Source organism: Perca fluviatilis, chromosome 4 (genome assembly GCF_010015445.1).
Source record: "Perca fluviatilis chromosome 4, GENO_Pfluv_1.0, whole genome shotgun sequence".
NCBI classification, from domain to species: Eukaryota; Metazoa; Chordata; class Actinopteri; order Perciformes; family Percidae; genus Perca; species Perca fluviatilis.
Genome location: NC_053115.1, coordinates 40,432,781 through 40,446,952, shown reverse-complemented (window position 1 = coordinate 40,446,952; position 14,172 = coordinate 40,432,781). Strand labels below are relative to the sequence as shown.

Below are 14,172 nucleotides of genomic sequence, written 5' to 3'. Positions count from 1 at the left end.
TCTTTATATTGGTTGTCTCAGTTTGTTTTTAGCACTAACAGTCATAGTCGATATTCAAGCAAGAAAATGTAGCGCCTCAAAAAGCTGGCCGATGCCCAGCTTTATGCAAATGAAACCGTTGAACGTGACGCGACTATCCAGTAGAAGTAGAGCACAGAGGTCTGCTCTGATCACTTCTCCCTCCAAATTTAAAAAAACTGAAACCTGTCGAGCAGCCAGTATACATGTTGTAGTATTGGAAGTATGTTTGTATTTTGTTTCTTTTACCAAAGTTTGAACACAGAAACATCCACAACAGTCACAACATACAGTTAGACATATTTCATCTTTTATTTAGATAGAAATGATGAAGAGCTGCCTGAAATTACATGATGCCCTGAGAGTGCATCAGATAAAACATACTGTACATACACAATTCTGATATCACAGCCAACAACAGTGTCTAGTTCAACCTGACAAACTCTTGGCTTAGCACCTTAAGACATAAAAAGAAGCACAACATGATTGTCCTAAGCAATGTCAATTACACAAATATCCAAATAAAAAAATAAGTCACATTAGATTTTACTTTGGCTACAATAAACATCACATTTCTTTTACATCGTGACAGCAGGCTCTGGTCTTAAATGTTCTGTTTTCTAATGCCCATCACATCTAGCTCAGTTAGGACTTTTAACAACTACAAGCAGCAGTAATAATAATATTAATAATATTAATAAAGCAGTTTATATATCATTCATCCATTCACACCCCGATGACAGTGAGCTACCATGCAAGGAGCTGTCTGACCATCGGGAACAATTTGGGGTTCAGTGTCTTGCTCAAGGACACTTGGACAAGTGGACAAGAAGAGCCGGGGATCAAACCACCGACCCTGACAGCAGGTATATCAACATTATCTTTTAAAGGAGACATATTATGCTCATTTTCAGGTTCTAACTTGTATTGTACATGTTTTAATGTTCAAAAAACACTATTACTTACTTTACTATTTTCTTTTCTGCCAATTCTCTCTCTCTCTTCTCTCTCTCTCTCTGTGTGTGTGTGTGAAGTCAAAACATCCAAAATCACCATAATCCTGGGTGTTTTATTTTGAAATCTGTTCCATTTTGTAAAGTATGCGGCTGTGCTGTGGCCTTCCTGTATATGATTACCTTCCTGTATATGATTATCTTCCTGTATATGATTACCTTCCTGTATATGATTACCTTCCTGTATATGATTATCTTCCTGTATATGATTACCTTCCTGGCTTTACGAGGCCGCTCATGATGATAAAGGGTGCTGAAATGGAAATATCTTATAATACATCCATGGTGGAGATGAGGAGCAGTATATTCTAATGAGCCTGCATGTGACATAGGAAGAGGAGCTGAATCTGAATGGCTTGTTGAATTACATCAGATTGAGGATGCCCACAAAGAACTGGCTGGGTTGTTTGATTTCAGGTTTTGGGTTGGTCGGCCCTCCAGATACTCAAATGTTTGTGCACCATGACTGAAAATGAGAGTTTTTCATTATATGTACCCTTTAAAATTAAGTGACAACACTGATGCAGTCTTGTTTCCTTTAGCTGAGGATCATAAACAAAATGTAGTTATTTAAAAAAACAAAACACAGATTCTATATTGACTGACTTTATCTAACTAATTCCAGGAGAACACAAACAGTCCGTTCTTCACCAGCTGCCTTTTGAATTTCAGATTCTGTGGTAATAATGTTTTGGTCACTTCATGGTCAAACTTCTAGTTACTTTACTAACATTGGAGTCACTTCTGCAGGTGGGGTGGTTTTCACTCTTACTTATTTAATTAAATTTATAGGTCCTATTTATGAAACTGAAAGTAAAGTCATTTCCTTGCTGAGTGTGTGAGACCTCACAGCGGCCTCAGTACAGAAGAAATTGTCAGACGAGGAGTCCACGAAGACACGGAGATTGGAGAAGTTCCCTCCATGCAGATTTATCTGAAACAATCACATGTTTACAAGTCAACCAGCTGTCCTGGACTCATCAACGGACTTCAGGCAAAGTCACCTGATATAAACAACTGACTGTCATTTTCATAGGACTACCTTTTTATACGGCATTTTGGGCGGTGTTAGTAGGACACATTAACACACACACACACACACTTAAATCCTGTTTCTAACATGTAAAAATGGCTTTGAAATGATTATATTTTTAAATTCAATCTCCTACTGCATGGGCGTACACAGGGTTAAAGAAATACAGAGGTCCAAAGACTAAGCGTATTGGAAAACAAAGAAAAAGGATTTCCCTGATCTAAATATGTGCATTTTTAAAAGATTTGGAGAGCAAAAATTGGATAACAATAACTTTAAAACCATGTCAGTGGACAGGAGCATAATTGATCTGTCATACAGTAATACATAAAAATCTGTTTAAATGTTGCAATTATTTAATAAAGTGGAAGAGACTATACATGTTGCAATACCTGTGATCTTTGTCATCAGGCCTTTACGGTCATCTGGTTGAGCTTTTCAAGCTGTTCCCTGAATCAGAAAACAAACTCAAAACTTTAATACTTTAATATTCTCTCAATCTTTTGGTGTGTGTGTGTGTGTTGCTTGTACTGTATTCTTATTTTTGTTTTTAATGTAAAACACTTTGAGGTTACGTAAATTGCCATTGATCATATTCCCTTGAAAGAGAGCCAGACACTATTTAGTTTTTATAGTTGTATACATATCCTAATATGCCTATCTCAGCTTTGACCTGTCTCTCTTACACAGAGAGAAGAGTCTCCTCTCTAAGTGTGCTGGGCCTAATTTGTACTTAAAACATGATGCACTATATGACAACATAAACACCCATCTTGATACATGATTGATAGTGAATGTTACTAAACTTACAGAACTAGAAAGCAAAGGGAAAGTGTGTGGGACCTGTAAATGATCTGGATCCCACAGTGGGATTACATAGTGAGGTCACATGTATCTGGTTTCCTGATTATAAGACAGACATTAGAAGACTAAATTTAAAACAATATCTAATAAAATATGTACAATAAAAATGTACTTTTTCCTTACCTAGGTGGGTTTCCTGGGTCTTGTGATCCTGCAGTAAGGAAAACAAGTTAAGAAGTAAAACCTAACTGACTTGATCCTACTCTGGTATAAATACAAACACAATGATTAATGACTGAAGATAAAACAACCTCAAAGACTCTAAACATGACATACATATATAAATAATGTGTTGTGTTGTCTGCTCATCATGAATATGTTGATACAATATTTTATTAAACTTACCTTCTTTATTGTCTAGACGCCTAACTTGAAGAATAACATCAACAACAAAAACTGCTGAAGCAACAATGATTCCAATCCATGCAATAAATAAAAAAATCAATGCTACAACCGCTCCAACATTGGGAGACCCTGAAACAGAAGATAGAAAGTTAATATAAGACTCAGAATGGAACACAGATCATATACAGCAGATTGAACATCACAGTCTACACAAAGAGAACAACTGAAGGTGCATTCTCCTGAAACCTGAACTCTAAAACTCTTTGCAGATAAAACCAGCCGTAGGATGAATGTGACCAGAAACAGAGATGTTAGCTCTGATCTTCTGGACAGTTTCCTCCTGCTCGGTGAAATATTACAGTATGATGCAAACACTGGACACTACGCCTGCATAAGTATCCCACAATGCAATGCGGTAGTAAAGACAACATTCCCAGACAAACTGACAGAAACCAATCAATAATGCTCTAAATTACATTTCTACATATTTAAATGAAGCTCAGCGTAAATTCTAAAAGGAAGACTTCATATATCTTTTCCATCACTCATAATGATCAGCTGTTTCATGGTACGTCACTTGTCAGTAGTAATCAGATCCAGCTGTGTCGTTGTTAGTAAACCAATCAGAGTCGGCCATTTCTCCCCCCCCCCCCCCCCCCCCCCCCCCCCCCCCCCCCCCCTCCCTCCGTCCTTAATTGGTGGAACCTTGAGTATTTCTATTTGTATTAGATTAGAGTAGTAGTAGAGGACTTGTGTCAGTTCTTGGTGTGTTTTCGTAGTTGTGTGTCATGATTGATGTCATACTCTTGCTGCAGAACAAATCTACCTACGGGTACAAATAAAGTAACCTGAAAAATGATCAGTAAAGAGTTACATCACATACTTGTTGATGTAGAGATCAGTGACGGCATCAAAATCAGGACTCACCTGAGGTTTTCTCTGGTCCTTTAACTAAAAGAAAAAAAAAAAAAAATATGTTAGAGTGCTTGTGAAATATTAATCATCATCTTGGCAGAGAGGAAACACTGAGAAAAACACCTGAACTTAGTTTCCTGTTGAGTGAACAGAATTCTAAATGTGATGGAGAAAAAGAAGCCAGTCTCAGATTTAACAGTGTAGTTCAAATGCAGTTTAAAGATCTGTCCAGCACTTTATGTGAAGCTTGATGTGATCTTTATCTTTGAGAGACAGTAGCTCAGTCTGTACGGACTTGGCGTAGGAGGGTCGCCGGTTCAAGTCCCGGTATGGACCAAGTACAGACTATGGACTGGTATCTCCAGAGGAGCCAGTTCACCTCCTAAACAAGGCACCGGACCCCCAACTGCTTGGGGTACATGTCCATGGGCAACTCCTTTGCTCTGACACTTCCTCTCCATGAATGCATGTGTATAGGTCCTGGGGGGTTTCACAGGGAGCTTTTCTCAACTGCAACTCTGCTAACATTCACCAAAGTTGATTAGAGTCAACTGAATTCAAAATGAACTGAACTTCTCCGTTCTTCTGTTATTGAAGCTGTCTGTGAAAACTCAGCGTAAAGCACAGGGAGATCAAATCCAGCGTTTGATGGTGTAATTGCAGATTGACGAAGACACACCAGCGCACAAGTATACATGTAATTGCTCACGACTGTAATTGACTCAGAATTTTGTTAGTCAAATCAGATTTGGCTGTTCAATATGAATATTTGATTAGTTGTTCTTTTTTTTCAGTGTATAGGGATGGAACCATTCGGGCTGCTAGTCACGGTTCAGGGCATGTATGTATTGTTCGGTTCATTTTAGCCTCACAGATTTCAGTCAAAAAGTCTTGTGGGGAAAAAGCCTTGCACCGTAGTGAAACTGCCGTTTGAGGTACCGAGTGCAGCTGTACTATAATATCCAATATCCAAATCAGGCATTGTGGAAAAAATGAAAGAAATTGAATGTGGGTAGTGCGCTTAGGCTGCAGCATAAGCCATCGTTGCACATCCCTGCATTCGTTGATAGGTCATGATTTGTCACACACATTTAACTTCTCTTCAACCGAACATTTGGTAACTATTTACAACTGCAAACACTGTTCCTGACTCATATCATAACAGAAACACATTTACAGTAAAGACAATGTACAAGTCTTAACATTTTACCCTCTATCCATCTAGCTAAATCACACCATGAAGCCATTTTGTGTCCTCTGTGCTTCAATCATACAGCACCTGTGATTGGTTGAATCAGCCTACATGCTTTAGTGAGATGCACAGCACCACATTTAAACATTTAATACTAATAACAAGCCAAATGTTAGTGAATGTGAGTGGTGAACACTAGTGAACACCTGGTTTCAGACTCAGACAGAAGAGGAGGATTCCTGACCAGAGTTAGAAACCAGAATGAGGAAAGTTTAACTGTTGTTTTCATCTTCATTTTCTTTGAGTCTAAAACCTAATGCTGTGTTTTCAGTTAGTTCTTCTTTTAATGAACCAACACTCTGCTGCAGTGAATGAAGTGTAAAGAACATGTTTATCATCTGGGACCCTCACTGCAGAGCAACGAGTCCTAATAACAAGTTTACATTGTCCAGTAAAAACTTTATTTGCCTCCATGGTATTAAATTATTACCAGGAACCATCTCTTTCATGGCACAGATTTCCGCGTCACATTCTCATTAGGGGCTGAGCCCCCCTAAAGGTCTGATCCTAGAATCGCCCCTGCTGCTACTTCATGCTTGTACTCCACTACACCCCGAGGGAAATGTTGTAATGTTTACTGCACTACATTACTCTGATAGCTTTTGCTTTATTGCTTCACGCTGGGCTTGTTTCTGCAACAGCTCATTGAGTATCGGACACAATTAAAACTATTGAGGAAATATTTTCCTTTGACATTGGTCCAGTATTAAACCAGATCGCTGCAGTCGGCAACGGTGAAACAAGCTACAATGTAAGTTAAAAGGACGTCAATTGTCCAGCTTGTATTTACGTTCATAAAAGTGCTCATTTTGTCTCTGACAGGCTCAGATTTATATTCTAAGTGTCTGACAACATTATGGAAAGGATTCCTAAGGAGGTCGACCTTTCTGTTATAGAGTAAGATCCTTTTTTGTAAATAAAAGTCTGCGAAATTGCGTTCGCTAAACCCACCAGACTCCATGTAAATAAACACTAATTTTAGCATCGTAAAATATGGGCATTGTAGAACATCTCTGAGCTCTGAGGCTTGTTCTGGCTGTCTTGAGCCTGTGCCTGAAGGGTGCATGACTATTTCATTCCAATTTCGGGTCTGTCAGTCACAGTGAAAACCGGGGACATTTTGGGGGCAGCTCCAGCCAGAGACAGGTCACCGAAACCGGGGACGTTTGGTCACCCTAATTTAGGTACATGGAGTGCTAGCGAAAAAGCTAACGCTAGCATAAGGCTAACTTCAAACTTCATTCATTTCTAAAGCAGTGTTACAACTTTTTTGACAGCATGGTACACATTAACGATGGTATTACTATATTTGTCCTATGTAATTTGTTACAATAGAGAAATTGACATTTACCTCACACAATAATGAACAGCTCCCATACTTTTCGCCTTTTTGGTTCACAGGGGGACTTGTGAAATCTTTTGCCACTTTCCTGTCTTTCATTGCAGCCAAATGCACAACAGTTGGGCATTTCTTTCAGTGATTTATGTCATTTTTTAAATAATGATAATATGTTGGTATCCAACATTGAGTCCACGAAACACGTGACCACCTCGGAACCAATCTCATAACGGGATAGCTCAGAAAATTCAATTCCCTAGTTGGCCACACTCTCTATATAAAGGGCGCTAGACAAATGGACATGGACTTACACTCTTATTAATCTATCTGATTACAGATGAACAGATTTCAGAGCCTCAGTATATTTTGGTAGAAACACTGTTACATTAATGTGTTACACCCTGTTTTATTTTTTCACTTGTGGAACAGAAATGTCTCTGATTCTTTGACTTTAGTCCCTAAATCAGCCTCATGAGGTGTTTTCATGTTGATCCTCAGGATCAGGTTGTAACAGCTGTTTACAAATCTTTTACTTTGTGTGAAGTTTTACTAAATTATAAAGTAACTTATAATTAGTTTCATCTGTAGCTGCGTCCAATCAGAGAAGAACATCAACAATACAAACATGGAAATTATTTCAGCATCACAAGCTGCAGCAAAACTTACAAGAAATCAGTTTTAATGGATCAGGTGAAATATTAAACTAAGTTAGTAACACGTTGTAAATGTGCGGAAGGTTCTGCTTTGGTTGTCTTTCTAGATGCTGTATGCAGAATATTTTAGTTTAAGAGTAAAATGTATTCATGCTGTTTAGACGCGGTAATATGATGCTTAACAGACATAACTTGGCCATTAAGTGTAACATTATTATTGACATAACTTTGAGAAATATTAGATTATTTTGTAACATATAACTTAACTGTATTTAACAGGTCTTATGTAGTGTTTTCCAAAGAGAACAATCAGCTACTCCACAGATACATGTAGTAGTTAGTTTGTGTTAATATTCCTAACAACGATCTCAGCTGTATGTAAGAATCAGAAACCTTTTCATTCCTAAAGTATTTTGGGAATTAGAGCAGAAAACACTACAGACTTTGTTTTCTGCGTGTTTTCATCTCAACTGGAAAGAAGAAACTAACTGTAGAGAAAAGAGTCTCAGAATCAGAGCTGACCTTCAGATTGTAAAGTGATGAAGGAAAACAAGATCTGGTATTATTTTCTCTATGGTGTAATATTTAATAACTTGTGTTTTGATACTATGGGTCCTATTTTAAACCCTGTGCAGTGTAGTGCAAAGCCCAACGCAAATGTCTTTGCTAGTTTAAGACAGACGCAGTTGTCAGTTTCCTGTCCAGCGCCCGCGTCGTTTAAACAGCAAATGCACCTGCGCCCATCTGTGGCCCATAGGCGTGCTGGTCTTACAGGGAGGTGTGTTGAGGTGCATTCTGGGCGTATTGCTATCTTGAGGCAGTGGGAAGTGATCGCACCAGTGACCAACAAAAACCTGGTCTAAAGTCAATAGCGCCAGCATTTCATTGTTATTTTAACAGCAAATTAGTGAAATGCCCTGGCTTATGCACAGCGCTTTACTGTACTTGTTGCACACACACACACACACACACACACACACACACACACACACACACACACACACACACACACACACACACACACACACACACACACACACACACACACACACACACACACACACACACACGGTCCTGGTATTATACAGATTAAAATGTTTCAGTATTAAGAGACAGAAATATACATGATCAAAATGAGCCCTAAGAGAACAGGCTAAACAGAACATTAGTTAGTGCTTGTGAAGGATTATCAACTTGAAAAACAGTTACAATGAAATAAAATATGTTTGGTGTTAAATGTCACGGTATGATCCCCAGATTTAACGTGTTTTTGAATCATATCAGGCCTGTGATCACATACATGTGAGAAGTAGAGAGTAACGTTATTAAAATCAGGACTCACCTGGGCTGTTTTCCCTTCTTCTGTCTTTTAAGACAGGATCTAAAAAGGTAAAACAAAACATTAGTGCTTGTGAAATATTAGCCCCTTTACAGACACTTCAAAATAAATTGTATTATCTTGCAGACATATTTCAATGTTTAAAAAAAGAGGACATAATGCAAATACTCACCAACAACAAGCTTAATGTAGAATATTTGGGGTGGCTGAAGACAAGGAAATTGACAGGTGTATTCTCCACTGTCAGATATCTTTGTATTTCTGATGATTATGGAGGCGTTGCCGTGTTCCAGTTCTTCTGGAAAATGAGAGACTCGACCTTTGAACTCTTCACTCTGACCATCTCGACCGTTGTTGTAATGAATGCCTCCGTTATACAGGAACACCTCCTTCAGACCATCATCTTTCTGAGGCAACTTTCCTCCAGACAAACAGTTTAAACTCAATGTTCTCCTTGGTGCTGAGAGAACAGGGTAACACAGCATCAGCCCCTCCTTTCACTGTGATGACTGTTGGTCCTGAAAGATAAAATCATGTATTAATCAGTATGTTCACATGCAGAGTAATTATGTTAAGACAGACATATGGAAGTTTTTTGTGATAAACATACAAATTTAGCTATAACAACAAATAATATTGTTATTTTGGCCTTCTTTTGCACGCATTGTATTTAGAAAATCCTTTGCACTGCCCTCCAGCCACATATTTGCCCATTTTAGGTTTTCAGGATATATTTCCAGAGTTTATAACCTGTGGAGGTGGGCGTGGCCTGTAATCAGCTGCAGTGGAGACAGGTGTGTAGATAGAGCAGGAGAGAGAACAGTGCCAGCTGAGTTGATTGTCTCAGCTGTTGGTTGGAATTGAGGGGCCATCCACGAGGAACGCTTGTTTTGCATCATTTGGGCCGATCATCCAAATGAGTCCTGTAAACGCGCACGGCCTGAAGATGCACTTTTTGAAACCTGGTCCCACGGTGAAAAAAAAATGCCGGGCCTTGCGTCTTCGTTTGGACGGTGAAGCCTCTTATCCCGCGGCGACGTCTCCCTTAACAACAACAACAACAAATGGCGGACTACATGCTTGCGTTTCTGGCTGGAGAAGATATTAGGCTCGTTGGAGATGAGCCAGGTATGTGAAACCATGAGAGGAGGGCAGGGGACCCACCAGACCCACGTTTACATGTTCAAAACACCTCTCTGGAACCAGGAACAGCTCTAACGGGGCTTTAGTGTGGCGGTGTACTTTGGCCCCGTTGGCACTCAAACCAGGTGTTAGCCCAGTCCCTTACGTCCTTCTTGAGGCCGTGCCAAACAAACTACTTGCTGCAACCAGTCTGTGACGCTTTCGAACCTGGGTGGGAGAGACCATGGATGGCATCAAAAGTCACACAGGAGTGTGGTGCCGACATCGCCAAAACCACGTCCTCAATCTGCAGCCCTGTAGTTGAGGTCCTCAGGAGTTGTACGTCCGGGTCTGTGGCCTGATCCGTTGCCATGCGGTTGTAATCCAAACCAAGATGGACTGCCCCGCCACAGCCCGTGACAGGCAGTCCACGCGTGGTTGTTCTTACCGGAACGTGCTGCAAGTCCATAGTACGAACCACATAATACGACCATGGAACGAAAGTGTCTGATGGCGAGGTAGAGACCAGCAACTCCCGGTCGAAAGTGCTGTACTTCCGCTCACTGGGGCGCAACTGATAGCTAAAGAAAGCCAACGGCTGCCAGGCCCCGTCTACCCACTGCTCATAGACAGCACCAACAGCGTAGTCCGAGGCGTCCAAGGTGATGGCGATGGAGGCCGCAGGGGAAGGATGCGCCAGCATGGTGGCGTTCGTCCAGGGCTGCCTTAGTGGCAGCAAAAACCTTGTCCCTGCTCTCAGTCCAGTCCACAGCGTGCTTGGGTTTACCTTTCAAGGCCTCGTGCAATGAGCTGAGCAGCTCGAGGGATGAAGCGGTGGTAAAAATTCACCATGCCGAGGAACTCCTGCAGGGATTTGACAGTGAGCGGGCGTGGGAACTGTGTGACCGCCTCCACCTTTGATGGGAGAGGGACTGCGCCGTCCTTAGTGACTCTGTGTTCCAGGAAGTCAATGGTGGAGAGACCGAAATGGCACTTGGCGGGGTTGACAATTAGCCCATGTTGGCTATAAGCCGCTCAAACAGGGTGCGGAGGTGCTGAGATTTGGACGTACTTGCTACCAGGATGTCATCCAAGTACACAAAAAAAGGCTTGTCCCGCAAAACAGAGTCCATGAGGCGTTGAAAAGATTGAGCTGCGTTTTTAAGGCTGAACGGCATGCACAGGAACTCAAACAGACCAAACGGCGTGATTTGCCAGTCAAGTAAAAATGTTTACTTGAGTAAAGGATCTGAATACTTCTTCCATCACTGCTTGTCATATTTTGGTTTCTACTTTAGCTTAAAAAAGAAGAAGCTACAGACAGTTGGCAGTGGATGGACAGATTCTAGGAAATGCACAACAAAGACCGCGACACCCACATATAGGCAGCAGAAATGATGCTACAGCTAAAGTTATTAAAATATCAATCCAATATATTAATTTTTTTTTATCTGTGCTAAATATTACTGTCCCTCCAGAAAAACGCGATTATGCGATCGCATAATTCAATGTATAATCAGCCAAAGTCCGCATTGTGCGGGCCGGCTTTTTTTCAAATACGCTGCACTTTCGCCGCCAATTGCGATTTCCGCGCCAAAATATCGCGGGGCTTGCCTGATTTCATAATCCCCGAATTTTTCGTTGCAAAAAATTGACATATTTTAGCAGGAAGAAAAATGAAAAGAAAAATTATGTGTTTACTTCACACAAAAACAGTCATTTTCCCTGTTGCCATGGGAACGTTATGAAATGACGTACATGTGTCATCAAATCACTTGTTTTTCTCTTTTCTTCACACCGCAGATTTTGCAAGTTCCCTCAATTTCATGGCATAAAATTGCATAAATAACCCGCATATTCCATCGCATTTTTTAAGAAAAACGTGCCGCAATAATCAAGGATTTTTCCCCCATAACAATCACAAAAAGAAATTCTGGAAGGACTGATATTGGGAAACATTTTGATGTGACAGCAGCTGAGCAGCATGATTGAAATTCTGTTTCCAGACTTCTGCATGTTTACAGGTGCTTCAGAACCGTTTAAATAAAATGAAAAATTACAATTGCAAATACATAACTCCAGTGTAATAATCAGTTTTTCCTTACTGTTTTGTTGATCAGACGTGATTCCAGAGCGAGTCAGGAGGCAGAGACACAGAAGAGGAAGAAGCTCCATCGCTGGCGATGTCTCCTAAAGATAAAGCATCACTTTAACATCACAACGTCTCTATTAATGGAGATGGAGCCAATCCTACTTGGTACTGATGTAACAACAGCACCACTTCCTGCACAGATCCTTCAGAATAAAAGCGTCATCCTCACAGAACCAAGACGACTAAAGAATTCTGCACAAAGCTGCTCATAATGTGTCCAAACTGCAAAAGCTCTTTATCTTCACATGACATTAAATATTGTTATCAATAAAAACCTCAGAGCCTCAAATTAAAGCCTTAAATTCCTGCACAGTTTCAACTTTACTGTTGCACGAAATATTTCATCTCCTGACCACTTTATCAGCAGAAGTAAAACCGTTTCAGGTGCAATTTCTTCAGAATAATAGTTAATTAACTAAATGTTGCACAGAAAGGAGATACTGTTTGAGTGGGCAGCAAAATGCAGCCGGGTTAAAATGTGATTAATACTTTCTGATAATTTGATTATGAAGTAATAGGAATAAAGAAAAAAACTCTGGGTTGGAACTTGTTTTTGGTGGAACATTTGCACCCTGTAGTGTTGACACACTACAGTAACATGAGCTATTTAAATGAGCTGATACATAGTTAAACCTCATTACGATCTTACCAGTGTATCTCTGTGTGCTCGTCCACAACAATCCACCAAACCTCACACGGTGGATGTGAGGCAGTTATCCTGGACATGTTCTTCGGTGGATCCAGACTACAAAAGGGTTAAACACATGGGAAGGTGCCAGCAGCAGCCGGAACACGGAGTCTTCTTAATCAATTTATCTTCTCGCTCATTCCTGCAAAACTGTACCGTTACACCCATCTTTTGTAGTCCTAAGAGTATGATGTACTTCTACCATGAGGATCTTCTCAGGTAGAAGTATTTGTAATGATGACAAACTCCTGCAGCTGAATCTGACATAAGACAGTTATTGCTTTTAAAGAATCATTAGCATTAGTTAGACTTAAAGGATGTGTAAATACCACTTTTTAAGTGAACGTTGGGTATACGCTATGACAGAAGTTTTTTAGAAAAAGTAAAGATGATGGAAAAACTTCATCTGAAAGTGTTACAGTCCATCTGTAGTATTAAGTCATGTTCTTCCACGGATTCTCTCCCAGATTCACGTTAACTTCCAGCTGCTTGAGTAAATATATATTTAGATTTATATAGATGGAGTGATTGAGTTCCAAAAGTCATTTCAGTTATCAGAATGGAACTTTATTATGAACGATCAATGTGGAGGATTAATTAAAAACTGAAACCTGTTGAGCAGCCAGGATACACATGTTGTAGTATCGAAGTATGTTTGTAGTTTGTTTCTTTATCAAAGTTTGAACACAGAAACCCATCCACAACAGTCACAACATACAGTTTGACATATTTCATCTTTTATTTAGATGAAATAATGGTGAAGAGCTGCCTGAGAATTACGATGCCCTGAGTGAATCAGATAAAACATACTGTACATACACAATTCTGATATCACAGCCAACAATAGTGTCTGAGTTCAACTGACAGAGCGCTCTGGCTTAACACCTTAAGAAATAAAGAAACAGAACATGATTGTCTAATTAATGTGAATTACACAAATATCAAATAAAAAAGTCATTATAGTGCTTTGGCTACAAAAACATTAAAATTTTTTACGCTTCATTGACAGAAGGATTTGGTCTTAAAAGTGGGTTTTCATTACATCACATCAAGCTCAGTTAGGACTTTAACAGCTACAAACAGCAGGATAATATTAATAAAGCCAGTTTATATATTTCATTCATCCATTCACACGATGACAGAGGCGCTACCATACAAGGGCTGTCTGACCATCGGGGAACAATTGGGGTTCAGTGTCTTGCTCAAGGACACTTGGGCCGAGGAGATGGACAAGAGCCGAGAAGTCAAACCCGACCCTGACCTTGGCAGGTATCTCAACATTATCTTTTAAAGGGGAGACATATTTACATGCTCATTTTCAGGTTCTTGTTGTACTACAAGAACATGTTTACATGTTTTAATGTTTAAAAGCACTATTACGGCGCACTTTTACTATTTTCCTTTCCGCTAATTTTGTCCAGTGGACACTACAGCAGTAT

The 14,172-nt window shown here is 40.0% G+C and overlaps 1 protein-coding gene across 1 annotated transcript in view; it reads right to left on the bottom strand.

The window, feature by feature from the left end:
* Positions 1 to 306: 306 nt before the first annotated feature.
* The window catches only part of LOC120557124, a 655,636-nt gene continuing 641,770 nt past the window's right edge, over positions 307 to 14,172 (bottom strand). Inside the window, exon 9 of the mRNA XM_039797157.1 lies at positions 307 to 1,244. The gene's annotated coding sequence lies outside the window, so the exon portion shown is untranslated. The remainder of the gene's footprint in view (positions 1,245 to 14,172) is intronic.